The sequence below is a fragment of the Dermacentor albipictus genome, chromosome 4 (assembly GCF_038994185.2).
Source record: "Dermacentor albipictus isolate Rhodes 1998 colony chromosome 4, USDA_Dalb.pri_finalv2, whole genome shotgun sequence".
Taxonomy (NCBI): Eukaryota; Metazoa; Arthropoda; class Arachnida; order Ixodida; family Ixodidae; genus Dermacentor; species Dermacentor albipictus.
In genome coordinates this window covers 146306555-146326273 of record NC_091824.1, presented here as the reverse complement: position 1 = coordinate 146326273, position 19719 = coordinate 146306555, and positions in this window count along the sequence as shown.

Below are 19719 nucleotides of genomic sequence, written 5' to 3'. Positions count from 1 at the left end.
GATGTCCTTGCGAAACCCGATCTACATAGCAACGTGCTGAACAAAGCACTGCCCTCGATGCAGTACATTCCATGTCATGTTACAAGATACTGAATTCTGAACTTTAGGAGATCCTGAATCTGCGACTGAATGTTAGAGTGGAGCTGTTATACGCTAGGTTCTGGCGGGTGTGCAAGTAGGCAAAAAAAAAAAAAAAGGCGGCCACCCCAGTGCTAAAAGAACTAAAGCATAAAGCAAAAGCGTATCACCGGATATGCCACAGCTGCGTTTGTTTTTTTATTCTAATAACCCACAGGCTTCTCTACGTGGGAGAATTCTGTGAGTGGGACAATATACATGGAAATCGCAATAGCATAGGAGCAAATACATCGATTGAAGAAAGACGTTATACAATTGTTAACGACAAACACCAGCCATTATACTCTTAGAATCAAGGAAAGCAGTTACACAAATTTTAGGATTTAGAAATGTGACTATATAAAAAAGGAACACAACTTCGCACAGAACTAAACAAGAACACAGTTTTATGAATGTAATACAACATTAGAAAACATTTTGCTTTGGTAAGAGCGCATAAAAACAGATATTAGATAAGTATGGCGATTATCTTGTCTCTAAATGCGTTAGTATCTCTGGTGTTTGTCACGTCATCAGAAAGGTCATTCCAGTGGTTTATGGCACGCGGTACAGCAGACATGTATGACGTATGACCAAAAATATCGTATAAAAAAGCAAAACCGGAATAGACACTGTTTACCATGGATTGCGGTTGGACGTCACGGGCTTCATAGGGTAACCACGTAACCTTATCTCAGTTCCGTTCTACCTGTGCAATGGGTTGGCCACGTGCAGTGAGGACTGCGGAAGAAAAGCGTGCCTACGAAGAACACCGTCGTGAACGGAAGCGTGAATGTGCGCGGCGACGGCGGTCGGCACGTATTACGGACGATGATCGTGCCGCAAACACCAAGCGTATGCACCTTTGGTTGGATCACCCCTACCGACTCCAGTTGAGTTGAGTTGAGTGGTTGTAGGCTACTGGTGGGATTAGCCTTGCACTTGCTGGCGGCAATTGCTCCACCGTAGCGGCACTTAAAATACACAAATCATATAAATCAGACACAGACCTCACAACTACACATAGTCACTCTTAAGGTCACCCTGTGGAGGCCAAATCCGTGTCCTGCAGGTAATTTAAAAGAAGGCGAGAAACCTCCTTCCTATCTAACTGGTTCCCGCGCGGCAAAACAATGTCCTGAAAAGAACTGTGGGGAATTCCTGTCTTCTTGAGGGACCCGAATACCACACTCCTTTCCACGTTGTCCAGAGTAGAGCACATAAGGTAATGTTCGATGTCACCGCACACACCACAAGTTGAACATAATGGAGACAACGCCAGGCCAGTCTCATACATCCACGCAGTACGAGGGGTACGAGCAGAGCCCGTGCGAATGCGGAGCAGTAAAGCGGTTTGGTTTCTTTTGAGACCCTTGGTCACACATGGCTTGTGAGGTGAGCTCCACAAAGAACTGAAGTGGCATGACACCGCTTCTCTGAAGAGTCTCTCCTCTTAAGGTACTTTTCTCAATGGATTCCCAGACAGCGCTCTATGAGCGAGACTCTCCGCCATCTGGTTGCCTATGATACCTATGTGCGAGGGCACCCATTGGAATCGTATGGAGAAGCCTTTGATATGGAGATTGTGCACCGAGCGTAGGGAGCTTAGGCATAAGGCATCTGTAGAGAACCCTTGCTCTAACCTTTGAAGGGCGGATTTGGAATCGGTAAGGATGACAACAGGTTGAGGCGTACAAAGCCATAGCTTCTTTAGAGCTGCCTCAATGGCAACGCTTTCGCCCGTTGTGGAGGACACGACTGCAGCGAAGCGAACCGACCAGTCATACTTCAAAGAGGGAATGTGAAAAGCAGCTGCACTAGATCCTCTGACCTTGTCCACAGAGCCATCAGTAAAAATTTGAAGATGACGTGCATATTCAGTTTCAAGATGTTCCAGTACGAGCTAACGCGTTGCCGCCAAAGGAAAACTCCGCTTAGCACGAACGTGAGGAATTGTCAACGAACAATCGAGGCTCGCGAAAGACCAAGGTGGTTTCAACCTCTTAGTTTGACCTCTAGCGTCAAGACCCAGGTAACCAAGAGTATCAAGAGCCAAGTACGCTCGGGACTCAGATCTCTTTCGAAGGCTCTGTAGAAGGGCTCGTCTTGCTATCGTCTGTTTGAGGCGGCCAATTTGCATCAATAACCTTTGGGAAGCGACTAGGCTAAGAGGTCTCGATGGAGACTCATAAAGTACTGCATTGTTAGGAGCAGTCTGCGGAACGCCAAGAGCCCTCCTTAGGCCCTTTCTGTGCAAAATCTCAAGTCGTTCCAGCTGTGATACTGAGGGGAAATTTAAAGGGAGCTGGTACATTATTCGACTCGTCACTAGTGTATTGTGCAGCCTGATCATTGAAGAAGGGTGATTACCCTATTGCTCACTTGCAACTCAACGGATCACATTGGGACGCAGAGATAGTGATGTCACAATAGAGTCCACAGTTCGTGCGCCACTGTAGGCGGTAGTCAGTAATGACGGCCAAAAAGCATTTGTGCTTCAATTGACGAAGGCAAGATTGATCAAGGTCTATCTTCAGCCGAGCATACCGTCTTCCTTACGTGGAAACATGATGAAGCCAGATTTCTCCACCGAGAGAGTCAACCCAAAACCTTGAAGGTAATTTTGAACTGAAAGTAATGCCTTTCGAGCTATCAGAGCTAAACGCTTCTGTTGATATCCGCTTAACCAAATACAAATGTCGTCCGCATATATCGACATATGGATATGCCTGCAACGTTTTTGCAATTCAGCAGGAAGACCAGCCATTACAACATTAAACAGCGTCGGGAAAAGGACACTTCCCTGAGGTACACCTCGCGATACCGCCCTTTCGGTGCTTATGGTACTTCCTAACCGCACTTGAATTTTACGATCACTGATAAGTGAGTGAATGAATCGCAGAAGATAGCCCTGTACGCCTATGGCCTGCAAGCTATTTAGTATTGAGCTCTGAAGGACGCTATCATAAGCTTCTGATACTGATTTTTGATACAGATTTTTGATACTGACTTTGATACTGATTTTTGATTTCGATACTGATACTTTTGATACTGATACTTTTGATACTGATTTTGATTTTGAAAATAGTGTTGAGAGGCCGAAAGCTCTTTGATGTTCAATGTGGCTTATCAAGTCCAAGACGCTATCTTGCCCGCTTAAACCTGTGCGGAATCCAGTCATGCATGTTGGCAGAGCGACTGCGAATCGGAGTAGGTCCCAGCAGTACTTTAATGGCTTCGAAGAGCCTGACAGGATTCTGTTCTCTCAAATCAACGCCTTTCTCTGTTGGTAAAACTACCACTTGGATTCCGACCGTTCTTTGCTTCCGATGACTCACCACCTTGAAGCCTTCGCTGTCCACTTCAGCCATATCAGCCACTTCCTCGTCAGGGTCGACGATAGTTGAGTCATCCCGACTGAGCGGGGATGACGCACTGGACTGCTGATCGTACCTGATGACTGGCAGCTCCACGCCTTGCGATGCCATGGCCACCTCCGCCCCGCTGGCTTCCTTCGGATGGCGCTGTCCCTTTAAAGATGCCGGCGCCGGAGCAGCCATGCCCTTTCCATAGGGACAGCATCGCCTTAAATATGCGGCCGTCTTTCAAGGATATAAATAACTCACTCAATGAACAGCAAAACTTGGACAATTTTCACCGCTCTTCAGAGGCGTCACAACTTTCTATAGTATACACAAGACTATATATTGTAAGTTCCCTACGCAATGAGGAAAACAAACGCTTTCATGTCACGCACAGGCTAATTCCCCTCACATAGGCATTAGCACAACCGATGTGCACTGTAAACAGACATCGTATACAGCAAAGACGGAAATAACTGAGAGCAACCACTAATTAGATCAAGTAAGCAAGACGAACTGGAAGTGTTGCAGGAAGTATCTCTCGCTTAAGCATCAACAAAAAATAGATTTTGCCTCCCTGTATAGGGGCACGCAGACAAACGACGGTGCTTTCTTGCGGCTGGAGCTTCTCTAGCGTGTCCCAATGAACAATAGGCGCCTATCGAGCGCCTCGTTAATGCGGCGCATTTTTGATAGGATGTGGCCCCCAACCGAACTGCCAATCATTATTACACAAATGTCTCAAATGCCTCTACCGTTAGCAGCTCGCACGGCTGACCCACACCGCAAAGAAAGTGCTGCCACTTGCGCTGTCTTTATGTTCTTTCTTAGTCCATACATATTACGGCTTCTGCGCACGCACTGTCCTGCGAAACACTGGATCGAGGTTCATTCAGGCAACCTCAATATGCTCGTGGGTGAAGGGAATGAGTATGAAGGGGTGGAGGCTTAGCTGTCGTTAACGCCCCGAAGTCTCTGTAGGTCACTGCGCACGAAGGCACGAATGACAGTTGCTATATTTGACACAATACCAGCTGCTTGGGACACCTGTCGGAGAGTGGGTATCGATGAGACGCTCAGCGTGTTCTGTCTTGCCGGTGTCAACAGTGGATGCCACAACGTGCGACGTGGATTGAGATTTATATTAGCGGAAATTGAATACGGCCAGCGCAAAGCACCAGCGTGCAAATAAGCGAAAGAAGCAGGACAATTAAATAAGTTCTGTAATGCTGCTAGAGTTGGCGCTGATGAACACGCGGAATCGAATAAAAAAAATATATATTTTTTCACCGCTATCCACAGCACGACGCATACGGTACGTGCCACTAAAACCGGTCACAGGAAAAATTTAAATGCGTACGCAGGGCCAATGCGTATCGCGTACGCAGCAGATGCGGACGCCAGAGTAAATCTCTCTTATTTTGCGGTACATGAGCGTGGGCAACCACGGGCGCAGCCGTAAAGTGTGCAGTGACGGTAACCGACAGTTCGTGGTGTTTTCCAACGAGAAAAGAACGTCGACGTAACGTTCGGTACTGTCTCAATGCCCCCGTGCCTTCTGCAGAAGAGCAACGGCCAAGAGGAGGGCGTCTATGGGAGGGGGGAGGGGGGGGGGTGCGCAGTGAAGGCGAGATACAAATCGCTCGCTCGTCGTCGAGCTAAGGTTGGTATAGGGGTGGCCTAAATAGGTTATGGGTACCAATATAACTGCTTTAGAGCCATTAAAATTCAGGTTAAATAAATACATGCTCTAAAGGCTTTTACGCCCTTAGAAGGCTGGTAGTCCCATGGCTAACAGCCTTATCCTTACGGCAGTAAGACATTTATTGCATATAACAGCGTGGTCAAACTAAAGCTACAGTGAGAAAAGCAGTTGTTAAAATTGTATATTTATTCTGGTCACTCAGTGCGCACAGGAATATCTAACACGGTAATTTCACAGCAGTAGCTATACGAGTTTATTGCATTCACTTGTCCTGTCATGTTCGCATCTGTTGTCACGTTTATTTGCAACAAAAGGTTACATACACAAAATAAATAAATAAATAAATAAATAAATAAATAAATAAATAAATAAATAAATAAATAAATAAATAAATAAATAAATAAGCTTCATCTGCCCCTTTCATCTGTTTGATATTACCCCAGAGGGTGAGGGCACTAGTCATGACACTAGCCAAGCAGCCTTTACACGCCCATAAGGGTGTTAAAATGTTTAGTGTATGTCACCCTGTACGTCTTCTTCATTCCAACTGCAAATATGTCTTGTACGTAGAGAGACTCTCTGAAGGACGAAATAGGCAGTTCGGCTCTCGCCCCGACTAAAACAAAGCTGAAAGCAAAACAAAAAGAAACCATCTTCGATTGCTTCTCCGCCAATTTGTCTTCGTTGAGCCGTTTATTCGCGATCGATGTCCAGTAATTTGATCAGCGCTGCTCGCTGGAAGCGCCTCGAGAGACGCATATGTGGCGAGTTATGGGTGGACCGCTTCCGAATCGACACAAGCGAATGCCGACTCATCCTCATTTGTGCCTCACTTGCGAATACACGGGGTGGGTAGGCACTGTATTTGTTCTAGGAAAAACAAAAGGTAAACATCAATGGTAACTTGAGATTTTGCGACTTTTGTTCACTCGCTACTGTCCCAGGACTCTTTTCGTGTAAGCTATGCTTGAGCGCCACATTTATCAATGCCTACGCGTTCCACACAGGGGTGGTCGTCACCGCATCCTGCGGTTATTGCGGTGAAACTAAAACACTCCGTCGTGTTCTGCTCCACTGCCCGCAGTACAGTGCGCACAGACAATCGTCGTCCGTCGTGCTCAACCAGTTGGATAATCGTTCTCTGTCAGCAATTGCGAAAAAATTGCAACATCGTCGGGCCCTAACATCGCATGAAAAGGCCATGCCAGTGCTACTGCGCTTTTCGTGATCCATCACCCTCTATGAACGCCTTTAACGGGAACACCCTTCCCGTCACTTTATTTTTCTTGTTCTTTCTCTCTCTGTCTATTTCTCTTCCAACCCGTATTTCCCCCATCCCTCAGTACAGGAGAACAAGCCGCAGACTCGCATTTGGTTGGCCTCCCTCTCTTTCCTTTTCACTTGTTCATCACGCACAAGACAGTTCTCTAATTTTTTACTGCTCTCATATTTTAATGCAGCATGGTTACAAAAATTGGGGGCCTCAAAGCGTGTCACATCTTCACGTCTTGAGAGCTATAAACCGTGCATAGAAACGAATGTACTTGCGAATAAAGCAAAGCTTAAATGACGAATGTTTTACCGATTGAAGTTGAGAATGTTCATTTATCTTCGTTTTGTCATACGGCTCCCTTTTTGCGCAAGCAATACAAGAGGGCGACAAATGCTCGACACTTCGACACATCTCCCGGCAGTAGTGCCTTTTTTGAGGTTGGATATACAGCCGTGCTTATTCCAGATTACCAGTTGCCAACAGTGGGCACGCTGGGAACACTGTTAGAATGACAAATGTCTCCTGCCCATGATTGATCGCTCGCGAGCTCAAAACGAAATCATTTATGCCCATGGTGGTGGCGAACTTCATGTGAAAGCTTCGCACCCAGAGGCTACCGTCTTCACGAAGGAGTAACAAAAGTTACATTTTGATTCCAGGAAACAGCGAAATGTGAGCAGTTCTAGAGCTGTGCTGTCTTACTATTTTCCTTTCTATTGCGCGCGGAGGAACTGACCTAGAAGCTGCTCTGGAAATAGCTTAAATATTTGCTCTATAACTGTCGCAGATGATTGGGAAAAATGATACCGGAAGGCAAATGACTAAGTAAATGTGCCATGATTCAGGAAGGTCCTTCACGTTCATTTGGGCTCAGTGGGACACCTTTTGATGAGAACAAGTTGGTTTAAAAAGTGCGTGTTCACTTGTACGACGTCAGTTTCTTCAAGTGTGAAGTTTGGGTATGTAGGACGTGAGGCTTTATTTGGATAAACGAGTCTGGCTAAAACCATAGGCGAGTGAAAAATATGAGATATAACGTGAACAACCTTAAGGATATAGAATTGTGCGCTTGTGCCAAGTGCTCAAAGATGTTTATAAGAGACTTTTTTACGCAATATCATCTTTAAAGCTGACGGGAACGAATGCTATCTCGCTTTGTCTTGAAGCTCAATGGTTTCTAAACGCCTTTCGTTATAATGCATTAGTCAGAAACTATCGATTATAAAACGTTCATTGGGATTCTATCTAGCATTATATTAACAAACTTCTTCTATAGAGCAAATAAAGAAAAAAAATGCGTCCAAATCCCTACGATTAACATATTAGAATACTCCCGCAGGATGCTTTCTTGCAGAACCTTTAGAACGCCAGTGCCACCTTCCATGGAAGTTGGTGTTAATGAAGTTTCATAGGTAATTGATCTGACAAGAGACCAGCGATGAACGTATTCCATCGGTAGTTCAGTGCCTTTTTTTCTTGCTCTGTGAAACGTCTAACAAACGGCGCAGCTCTAGAAAAACTAAGCTGTAAGGGGCGGGAGCGGGGTGTGTGGAGAAACACGCAATTTACCAGTTTTTATCGGATGGCGGGGTTCGAACCAAGTGCCTCTGGTAGCCTAGCCGGCTATCCTGCCCGCAGCGCGCGCAGTGGCTACGGAAAGTCGGAGCAAGGTAACAATTAGTAGGATAGCACTTCAGGCATCGAAACATCTTATGAGACCCTAAGCTGAATTATACGGGCCGTCGTAGTAATTGGTTCAGGATTTATAACCAAGCAGAGCGTAAAAAAAGAAAAAAAAAAGATACACGCGTAAGGTATGGGACTACAGAGTCAGTTCCACCGCGTCTGTTGGCAGGTGCCGCCTTTTGCGCGGTCCTCACAACACAAAGCTGATTCCATGTTTATTATGCACACAACTACTGTGGCTAAATCCACGGGATCCCAACTCTGATGATTCTTATATAATTTCTTGGCGCAAATCCTCCGTAATACTTAATTCCATGAGTATTACGGAGGAAAGTACTATGAGAAAGTTCTATGGGAAAAGTTATTGCAATGATCTACTTTATGAGAAGTATCAGTGCGTCTATCGGACAATACGATGCCTACGAAGCAATGTACGCAAGCATACATTCATACGCAAACTGAAAAAGAAGTACTCTCCCCCACCGCGATAACTGGCCAACCGCGAACTGCAGCATAAAATATGTATATGACAGTAACAGCAGCTAAAGCGCCATGTTCTCTCCAACATACATGCTCCCCTTAGCACTGTCCTTCCCTTTGCACGGGGTTTCGAAAAAAAGTGAATCTACGCAAAATCGCGATTATTGCTTTGTTTCTGTATGAAGAGGAAATGCAAATATATGACCTCGCACACGGGCGCCAGAAAAATAGGAGCAATAAATATCAGCCCTGCATCAAACGAAGCAATGCTGCACTTGCGCTTACAAAATCGGACGATGTTGCAATGGTTTTCCCGAGGCACTCGGTGGCTTTCACGCGTATAAAACGACGAGCAGTCGTTTCTCCAGATATTTCATGCTCCCAGGGGCACTATTTTCTCATGACGCATTCACCAGCACGCGCCTTCGGCATCATGAACTATGATTTGCATAAAACGTTTGGAATGTTTTGATTTTGATACTTTTGCCTGCGCTGATGCCAAACAGGAAGATATTTGCCTGCTTCTTTTACATGAAAGAGTGAAACGGCAATCGAAAACACTTGATTGTTATGCTGGATAAAGGCGTGCAGCAGTGCGCGGAATCAAAATATTCTTAAGGTTTTTTTACGCTTGCTTGCATTCTCGTCCCATAGACCTGCAGCACAGCCAAGACAGCTGCTAGATCGAAATGGCGTATTGGTTCTTGATATGGAAAGCAGTAAACAAAACCTGAAGCGCACATGACTTTTTTTTTTCTTTTATCCACTTCGTTAGAGATGGAGACAGAATTGTGATGATCAGCCACGAAGCGATAGAAATGTTGCTACAGATTCAAGCATTGCAGTACAGCCAGCATCACGTGAATAGCGTAAAGAACCGCCTCGGAGAAAGAGAAGCTATGAATCCCACATAAAGCTCTACGTCAACTACCTCAGAAAACTGGCGTATGTATATCAAAATGAGTTTACAAAAACGAAAACGTTTCACATATTTTGAACCAAATGAACAGCAGCAAAAGTTCCTTATGGTCAGATATACGTAATTAAGTACACGAAAAAGGAACAACTTAGTAACCTTTATTTTGAACTCACGGACGCACTGCTGTTTTACGTATTTAGGTGTCAGTGAATTTTCACGCACTGCTCACACATTAAGCAGAATCACAGGATCATGCTATTTCCTTTCTTGTGCTACTTCTACTGACTTTCTTTACAACTACTTTGTTCTTGCTGTACCTGTTCGGTGACGTCAGTCTTCCAAAGACAAAGATTGACACGCGGCTTCTGCAGGGGAGTAGTCTAATATACGTGGCTAACTGATGTCAGTTTTATATTTACATTTTCCTCGCTACAAGAAGCACATGAACCTCTCTGCTGGAAGCTTCTTGAGTTCTATGTTGTGCAGATTTGAAGACACTTGCACCTGTATGTGTCTAGGCAGCACATGTAATCATTCAGCGCAGCGTGCTGTGCTTTGTATGAGCTGAACTCAGCACAGTATAACTTAGAGGTGATACGCATGTAAAACAAGGTCTGAAACCACGCTCGACCTTCGTATGTAGACGCTCCTGGCGTGTAGAAATACACGCATGAACGCTTCCGTGCACCGCGCAGCTGGTCGCGCTGGCAAAATAAAATGAAATAAAATAGAAATAAATAAATTGCACTACAAGGAAAGAACAGTCATGTACGACATAGTGAGCGAAGATTGAATGCGGTACGAGCATAAATGTGAACAGCGGGCGAAAGACATCGGGCTTGTACCGCCCGCGATGCAATGTAAGCAAATATAAGGTCGGTAGGAAAATCTGAATTGAAATGAAACGATTGGAAGAGAAACAAATCTGTGAAGTCTGATCTAAGGAGCGCGCATGTTCAGGTCATGCGTGACCCGATCCATGGTCTCATCGTAGTCTCGCGTGCATATGAATAACGTAAGTTAATATCGTGTGCAGCCTTCAAGATGGCAACTTCTTTTCTTTTTCTTTTTTGGAGGAGGCTCTTCGGAATCAAACCATATCGAACCGTGAATATGCCGGAACTGCGTGCGCAAAAAGCGCTCCTTTGGAGCAGCCGCAGCAGCTACAGCGTATATAAATACAGCGGTAGCGTTGTTGATTTGTGCTTCCGCATTCATTATTTCCGCATTCTTTCATTATTCAGAGAAGTCATAAATGCAGATGTACCCTCTTAGATGTTATAAGCATTTATGGTATATAAGCATAAATTCAACCTTTAGAAACATTAAGTTTTAAGTATATAACGCATCCGTTCTCACATCAGTTTGTCAACTTATCATCCCCAGTAAACATGTCCGTGCTAGCAAAACAGTCGGGCACGCAAGCCCATGCAGAGGACGTTTCAACTTATAGTTTTGGTATGAGAATGTTGCTCCGCAACCACGTCAGTAAACCTCTCATTTATACTTTTACGCTTCGTCTCTTTGCTATATATATGCATGTAATTATAATATACAGGGTGTCCAAGCTAACTTCAGCAAGAGTTTAAAAATATGCCGATGCACTCTAAGACGACGCAATCAAATACATGTTGTTGACTATTGTATGGAGTAACTCACACTATTTTTTTGTATTGCGCTTAATTGCATAATTAGCCAAGATTATTTACCGACTTCAATAGAAAAGAAGTTAGGCAAAAAAAAAATCCAATTAGAAAGCTGTAGGGCACATTGCAAAACGACCAATTAAATAGTTTCCTACTTTCTATCTATTAGGCATTAGTGTTTTTCTGCTTACTGCAGATGCCCGCGAAATACATAAAAATACCACGTGACATCTCCGCTTGCGCGCCGTGATTTTAGCGCTCATGTTTTGGAAAGTAACAGCACTAAACTGACAAGGACTTACGCAAAGAAGCACACGACACGGGCGCTGCGTATAATAAGAAGCGCTGTTACATTCCAAAATATGAATTACGACCAACTCGCCCAAGTTTCTCTTCTTGGACTGCTTAATCGTTTTCAGTGATCTCGCGATTGCCATTTAACAGCTGCAGAGAAATTTCATGACCTTTTCCATTCACGTGCTGGTGAAGTTCCGCGGTTTCGCAAGCCAACTAGTCGCGAGCTCACCATCGGAGAACCGATTATATACGGCAGATATGGCGTATATAATGTGTCCAGCCTGCCACACAACTTTTATAAACCCTGAAAGTACCAAAATGACTTAGCACGCCGTTTTGCTTAACCGCTGACTCGACGCCGGCTGAACTGAAATGAAACTTCTTGGAATAAACGTCGACCAGACGAGCCACTCCGCGTCATGGATTTTCGCCTGCGCACGCAGGATTAAACGCTAAGCGCAAAGAATGGACGCGAATTCGCTGGGTCACGGCGGTGTCGTGGGCTGTTGCCTGATGGCTCGACGCTTTCTTCATCTTCCGGTCACCCACGTTCTTCCGAAAAGACCGGAAGGAAGTGACGACAGTGGCCATTACAGCCACCACCGTTGGCGCCTTCCTACAGCATGGAGCCTATAGCGCAGAGATCAGATCTGCCAGATTGTGTACCTTAAGCACCCAATGGTCTGCTCAGGAGCGAAAGAAGAAGTAACGAAAGAAAATAAGATGAAGCAAGTGCAACGTGAGTAGAGGTCGAAGCACGAGTGATCGGGGACGATAGAAGCTGCTCCACCATAAGCTTCGTGTAAGCCACGGAAGCATACGCCGAGGCTAGGCAGGCAGAGTTTGCCATAGGCTGGTATTTCAGTTTAGTTTCAGTTTCAGTTTATTTATTTGATAAGCACATATACATGCTTGCAGAAGTACACAGGAGGAGGTCCCAGAGCATGTGGCTGAAAGGGGACCTCCTGTCAGAAAATATATACATTAGAGCAAATATACAGCATATAGTATACTACAGCAATATAGTAGTCACTACTACAGCAATATACATCAATATCGTAGTCACTACGTGGAAGATTATGCAAAGTAGATGCAGTACAAAGTCCAAAATGATATAAAGTCAATAACTAACCATAGAATTAAAACAGTAATTAAGGCATTCGCACCAGAACAAACCAAAAATATCTATATAGGCAAAAAATAAAAAAAAAAACATCTAGAAAAAGGTAACACGACAAAGAAATGAGCACGCAGTGAATAGCCTAGACATGTCGATTTGTTTGGCTATCTAGTAGAAAAGTGAATAATGTTTTCGTGAAGAAACCTAAAGACGAAGAGCGCTTGACATCTAGTGGGAGACTGTTCCAAGTAGATAAGGCTGCGAAATAATCAGATAGTTTTCCATAATTAGTATGTATTATTGATAATAAGAAATTATTGTTAGCTGAAAATCTTGTGCCGTTTAAGTTAACCAGTGTAGCTTCAGAAAATATATTTACTGGGGGAGGATTACGCGTTACCTAAATAACATTACGGCTAATTTATATTTCAAAGGATTAATTACTGAAAATATTCTGTGGTTGTGAAGCATATATCAGAAGCACTGCAGTAGAATGAGCTGAACGACAACATCCGGATGACTTGATTCTGCAAATGCTGTAGTGGTGCGATATGAGTTGGATATGTGTTACCCCACGATGTAATGCAATAATTGAGATGGCTGTAAATAAAAGAATGTGGGTGTGCACGTAAATATATTTCTCAGCTTCAGTTCGGGTATTTATTGAATATGTCCTGTAACAGTAATGGGCCATCAATATCCTAACTTTAAAGCTAGCATAAATAAGGACCAGCACTATTACTTCTTACCTTACCTAACCATAGACAAGGACGGATACCGTGCAAAGTCATGGCTGTCCGATATATATATATATATATATATATATATATATATATATATATATATATATATATATATATATATATATATATATTGTTACGTCCAAGCGCGTCAAAGGGACGCGGGGATCAAGAAGAGAGGGGAAGAGGAGAACGAAGACTGTGCAGCGGCCATTCCTGTTGTTCGTAGCCTGCCGTTCCTGCTCTCGCACGCCTCAATAAACCCCTTTTCCCCGTGCTTGTAACAAATTGGTGGAGGTGCGGGGTACACCTCGTAACCACGGAGCCTACGCTGCTACAACTTCGCCGAAGCCGTCGACTTGCCGGACTTCCGCCACCCTCACCTGACATGCCTGAATACGCCTGCCAGACTCCCGAAGGATCTGACGCGGCTTCTAGGCCAGCACCTGGTGTTCCGTGGCAATACTACCGCGTGCCACTCACTTTCGGAGGAAAAGCCGGAGAAGATGTCGACGAGTGGCTCACGAACTACCGAAGGGTGAGCCGGTCTAACGGTTGGAACTCGACCGCACAGTTGTCCAATGTTGTATTTTCCCTTACCGACACTGCGCTCGTCTGGTACGAGAATCACGAAGACACGCTCACTTCGTGGGAGCTTTTCGTCGAGGAGCTCAGAGCGTGTTTTGGAGATTCTAGCGCAAAAAAGAAACGCGCTGAACAGACGCTTTCGCAACGAGCTCAGATTCCCGGCGAGACCTGTACGACTTATATAGAAGAAGTGCTGAAACTGTGTAAAATAGTCAACTCTCAAATGTCTGAAGATGACAAAGTTGGACATTTGTTGAAAGGAATAGCCGAAGACGTCTACAATTTTTTGATCGGCAAGGAAAGCGTGGATTCCGTGTCTGACGTCATTCGCCACTGCCGAACCTTTGAGACGCTGAAGATGCGACGGATAATACCGAAGTTTGGTCGCCTGGCTAATGTCACGACGGTGGCGAGTGTAGACCCAAGCTCGTGTGTTGACCTTCCATCCACTATACGGCAGATTGTTCGCGAAGAGTTGCTCCATCAGGAAGAGATGTACCGTTGCACACCCGGCATCACTGGCGCGTACTCACCACACGAGATGAGAAACACGGCCGTTTCGACGACATGGCAACCCACGGTGAACTCAGCGACCATCGAGTATAGGTCTACCCCACAAACGAGAGGGACCATGAGCTATCAAGGTCATGACTACGACCAACGCCCACGCCGCACACACGCCTCCCAGCGGCCGATGCCTAGCCATGATGAATGTCACCCACCTACTGTCTATGCAGTCGACAGCAACATGCGCGACTACATGGAAGAACATCGCAATTTGAGGCATCTGCCCGTATGTTTCCAATGCGGTGTCGCGGGCCACATAGCGAGGTTCTGCAATCGTCGCCCAACGACGTGGAATGGTCGATCCGGATCTTCAACAAGGTCCACACCTCCTACGAGGACAACTCAACAGCCGTACACCACCTCTTGGTCAGCTGGCGTCCCTTCTGGCAACGATTACTGGCAAAGAAACTTCCGGAGCCGCTCGCCCGCATCTGACAGGAGTTTGACGCCACCGCCGACTTCTCGTGCACCGCGTTTACGTCAATCTCCATCGCCAGTGCGCCGCTCAGCCTCGCCTTCACAACCGGAAAACTAGCTAGCGCGGCCGATGGGGGTGAGGTCGCTCGACACGTGCTATCGACAGAAATGCCCCCTGCAGTTGCTATGATTAAGAACAAAGTGCATGTACTTGTTGATGGTGTTGCTACAATGGCTTTAGTGGATACCGGAGCAACTGTATCCGTAATGAGTGTCGGTTTTAAAGGTCGGTTGGGGCGTAAAGTTGTATTTCGGTGGGACCAGGCTGCAACGTTTTGTGGAGTGAGCGGCGAGTCGTTGCGCCCTGTTTGTGTGTGCACTGCTGACGTATCCTTGGCTGGTGGAGTTTTCGCGACGGAATTTGTAGTTATTCCCCGATCGACGCACGAAGTGATTTTGGGCATCGACTTTTTGCGACAGTGTGGTGCGACCGTCGACTGTCGCACGGGGGAAGTTTGCGTCGATGGCCATGTTTCGTCCGGGCTCTTAGAGGAGACTTGCAGTCAAGGTGAACTTTGTGTATCTGCAGATACTGTTGTGCCTGCGTCCACCTCTGTGTGCGTGCCGGTTGTGTGTCGCGGTGAAGTGCCAGACAGTTTCGATGCCTCTGTAGAGCCAATGCATCTAAATTGTATGAAGAAGAACATTTTTGTCCCTCATTGTGTGGTATCCATCGGCAAGGGGCGTGCTGGCTTGTGGACGGCCAACTGCTCGGCAGAACCCGTCCTGCTTCCAGACGGCCTGAAACTCGCCTACTTTACAGAATACTCGTCCTCGTCCGTAGCCGTACTAACAGATCCGCCGTGTGAACCTGCTGACCTTCGCCACGTCTCAGACAAAAAGCTTCTGTCTATGATAAACAAGTCACTCAGCACGAGGGAGCGCCATACCTTGGTGGATACGCTTTCTAAGCATCTGTCAGTGTTTGACTTTGCGCAGCCGGACAAAGCGTTCTCGATTCCCGAGTCACGAACACGCCATACTATAGATACGGGATCTGCGCGCCCGATCAGGCAAAAGCCTTATCGCGTGTCGCCTAACGAGCGGAAGATAATCGGGGAACAAGTTAGTGACATGATGAAAAATGGAATAATACAAGAGTCCTCGAGTCCTTGGGCAGCTCCGGTCATACTTGTCAGAAAGAAAGACGGTAACTGGAGATTTTGCGTAGATTATCGAAGATTAAACGCCGTGACTAAGAAGGATGTCTACCCCATGCCCCGGATTGATGATGCAATTGATTGCCTGCATTCGGCCTCTTATTTTTCTTCAGTGGACCTGCGCTCAGGATATTGGCAAATCCCTATACACCCGGCAGACAAGGAGAAAACAGCCTTCATAACCCCGGATGGATTATTCGAATTCAATGTGATGCCATTTGGGTTGTGCAACGCTCCAGCAACCTTTGAAAGGTTCATGGACACCATTCTGCGTGGGTTAAAGTGGAACATCTGTATGTGCTATCTTGACGACGTTGTTATATTTGGGCGCACATTCAATGAGCACAATACGCGCCTGGATATTGTCCTCGACTGCATCAAAAACGCTGGCCTGGTTCTGAACTCCAAGAAATGTCACTTTGGTGACCGTCAAACCCTTGTGCTGGGTCACCTTGTTGACAAAGACGGTATCCGGCCTGATCCCCTCAAGACGGCAGCTGTCGAGGCATTCAGTGCACCGCAGTCAGTGAAGCAACTTCGCAGTTTTCTGGGCCTTTGCTCTTACTTTCGCCGATTTATTCCTGGTTTTGCTGACGTCGCTTATCCTCTGACAAATCTGCTACATAAAGACGCACGGTTTGACTGGACACCCGAGTGCGATTCTGCATTTCGTCAGCTGAAGTTCCTGTTAACCTCCCGACCTATCCTTCGCCACTTCAATCCTACTGCGCCGACAGAAATCCACACAGATGCTAGTGGCGTTGGTCTGGGTGCCGTATTGGTCCAACGCTATGACGACCGTCAGCACGTGATTGCTTACGCAAGCCGCTCATTAAGCAAACCTGAACGGAATTACACGGTGACAGAGCAAGAATGCCTCGCTGTAATCTTTGCGGTTCAGCGATTTCGCTCGTACTTGTACGGACGCCCATTCCAAGTCGTCACAGACCACCACTCCCTGTGCTGGCTCGTGAACCTTCGCGACCCTTGTGGTCGCCTTGCGCGCTGGGCTTTGAGGTTGCAGGAATATAACTTCACTGTTTCCTACAAGAGTGGCCGAAAACACGCTGACGCAGACTGCCTTTCCCGTATGCCGCTTGCCACGACGGACTGCGACGCAGACGATTTTGATCATCTCGTCGCTTCTGTGACACCCGCTTTTCCGGATATCGATGCGTTCAAAGCAGAACAACGGACAGACACTAAATTGGAGCCACTCTTTACTTCTGCCCATTCAAGTGCAACAAGCAGCTACTGTGTACGTGACGGGCTCCTGTACAAAAGGAACTACTCAAGCACGGGTGCACGCTTCCTTCTAGTGGTGCCGGAGCGTCTCCGGCCAGCAATCCTTCAGGCTATGCACGATGACCCTACCTCCGGTCACTTAGGCACTGTGCGCACACTTTATCGCATTCAAGAACGCTTTTACTGGCCCCGGATGCGACATTCGGTTGAGTTTTATGTCGCCAGCTGCATACAGTGCCAACGTAGGAAACGCCCAACCACTGCCCCATCTGGTCTCCTTCAACCTGTGCCGCCTTCCAGCTCACCCTTTCGGCAAGTTGGAATTGATCTGTTGGGCCCTTTTCCAAAGTCATCTAAGGGGAACCGCTGGATAATTGTCTGCGCCGACTATTTCACCCGCTATTGCGAGACGGCGGCTATACCATCAGCAACTGCCACCGAAGTGTCGCTTTTCTTACTTTACGCTATTGTTCTACGGCATGGACCGCCTGGTGTTATCATAAGTGACCGGGGACGTCAATTCACGGCGGATATCGTGGAAGAACTTGTGCGTTTATGTAACTCGCACCTCCGGCACTCGACGCCGTATCATCCCCAAACGAACGGCCTCACTGAGCGCACTAATCGAACAATCACCAATATGCTTTCCATGTATGTTGCGTCCGATCACAAGAATTGGGATGAAGTTCTACCGTTTATTACTTACGCCTACAACACCGCCAAGCACGAGACAACCGGCTACAGCCCCTTCTTCCTTCTATATGCTCGGCCGCCCCGGTATACGCTCGACACTGTCCTACCTTTTTACGACCACGACAATCCTACGGTCGCCGATGCGCTATGCCTCGCTGAAGAGGCTCGGCGACTTGCGCGTCTTCGGACTTTGGCATCACAAGAAAACTCCAAAGCCCGCTACGACGCACGACATCGGCCTGTTACATATCACCCTGGTGATCTCGTTTGGCTTTGGACTCCCACAAGGAAGCGCGGTTTGTGTCAAAAGCCGCTGGCAAACTACGATGGACCGTATGTTGTCATCGACAAAGTCAGCGAAGTTAACTATACTCTCGCGCGCCTCACGAACACTGGTAGACGTTCTGCTAGGACACAAGTCGCACATGTCGCACGGTTGAAATCATGCACGCCACGACAAGCTAGTTGACTCGCCCAGGGGGCTTTGTCTGCGAGGGGAGGCATGTTACGTCCAAGCGCGTCAAAGGGACGCGGGGATCAAGAAGAGAGGGGAAGAGGAGAACGAAGACTGTGCAGCGGCCATTCCTGTTGTTCGTAGCCTGCCGTTCCTGCTCTCGCACGCCTCAATAAACCCCTTTTCCCCGTGCTTGTAACAATATATATATATATATATATATATATATATATATATATATATATATATATATATATATATATATATATACACACATGGTGTCCCAGTTCGACGAAGATATATATACAACACAAAAAGTAATAAACAAGAGCTCTAGAGAAATCGCACCGATGGCATAGTAGCGGCAGGCGTATGTACTTACAGCCAGTATTATTTTCATCACGAAGGATTAACGAGTTAATCGCTTTTAATTAGTGAACTATTCAATTGTTGCTTGAATCGCAAACATATTAATTACAATATTGTAGGGCACCTTAAATAACCTCCGAATCAAGCATTTATATCGTGCGGAAGTGGTCCTGGCTGTTTATTCCAAGAAAAGACAAAATCCTGCGAATTACGCGGAATGCGAGATAGATGCGCACTCGCACGACGCTACTCAAGCGCCTACAAGCAACCATTGAAAGATATACGGCTGCATGCTCTTATCGCCGCATCGTACAAGGCTCCGCTACGCTTACGAATGCGTCAGCGGCGTGTTCTCTTGATGCCGCGACCATCACATAGCGTGAGGCCCTGTATCGAGCTGCCGCCGCTAGTAAAGCCGTGTATCTGTGGCAATTCGCTTGGGCGAGCTTGAGCAGCGGCGAGCGAGCGCGTATCCGTCTCGTATTTGGGATGTTTCGCACGCTTTTGTTTTTTCTCGGAAAAACCAACGAGACAAAGCTGAGCACTAAACAAATGCTTGATTATGAGATTACTTGAGCTGCCGTACAACTTTGTAATTGATATGTTTGCGATTCAAGCTATAATTAAAAAGTTCGCTAATTAAATGTAATTATTTAAGTAATAATAATAATAATATTTGGGGTTTTACGTGCCAAAACCACTTTCTGATTATGAGGCACGCCGTAGTGGAGGACTCCGGAAATTTTTGACCACCTGGGGTTCTTTAACGTGCACCTAAATCTAAGCACACGGGTGTTTTCGCATTTCGCCCCCATCGAAAT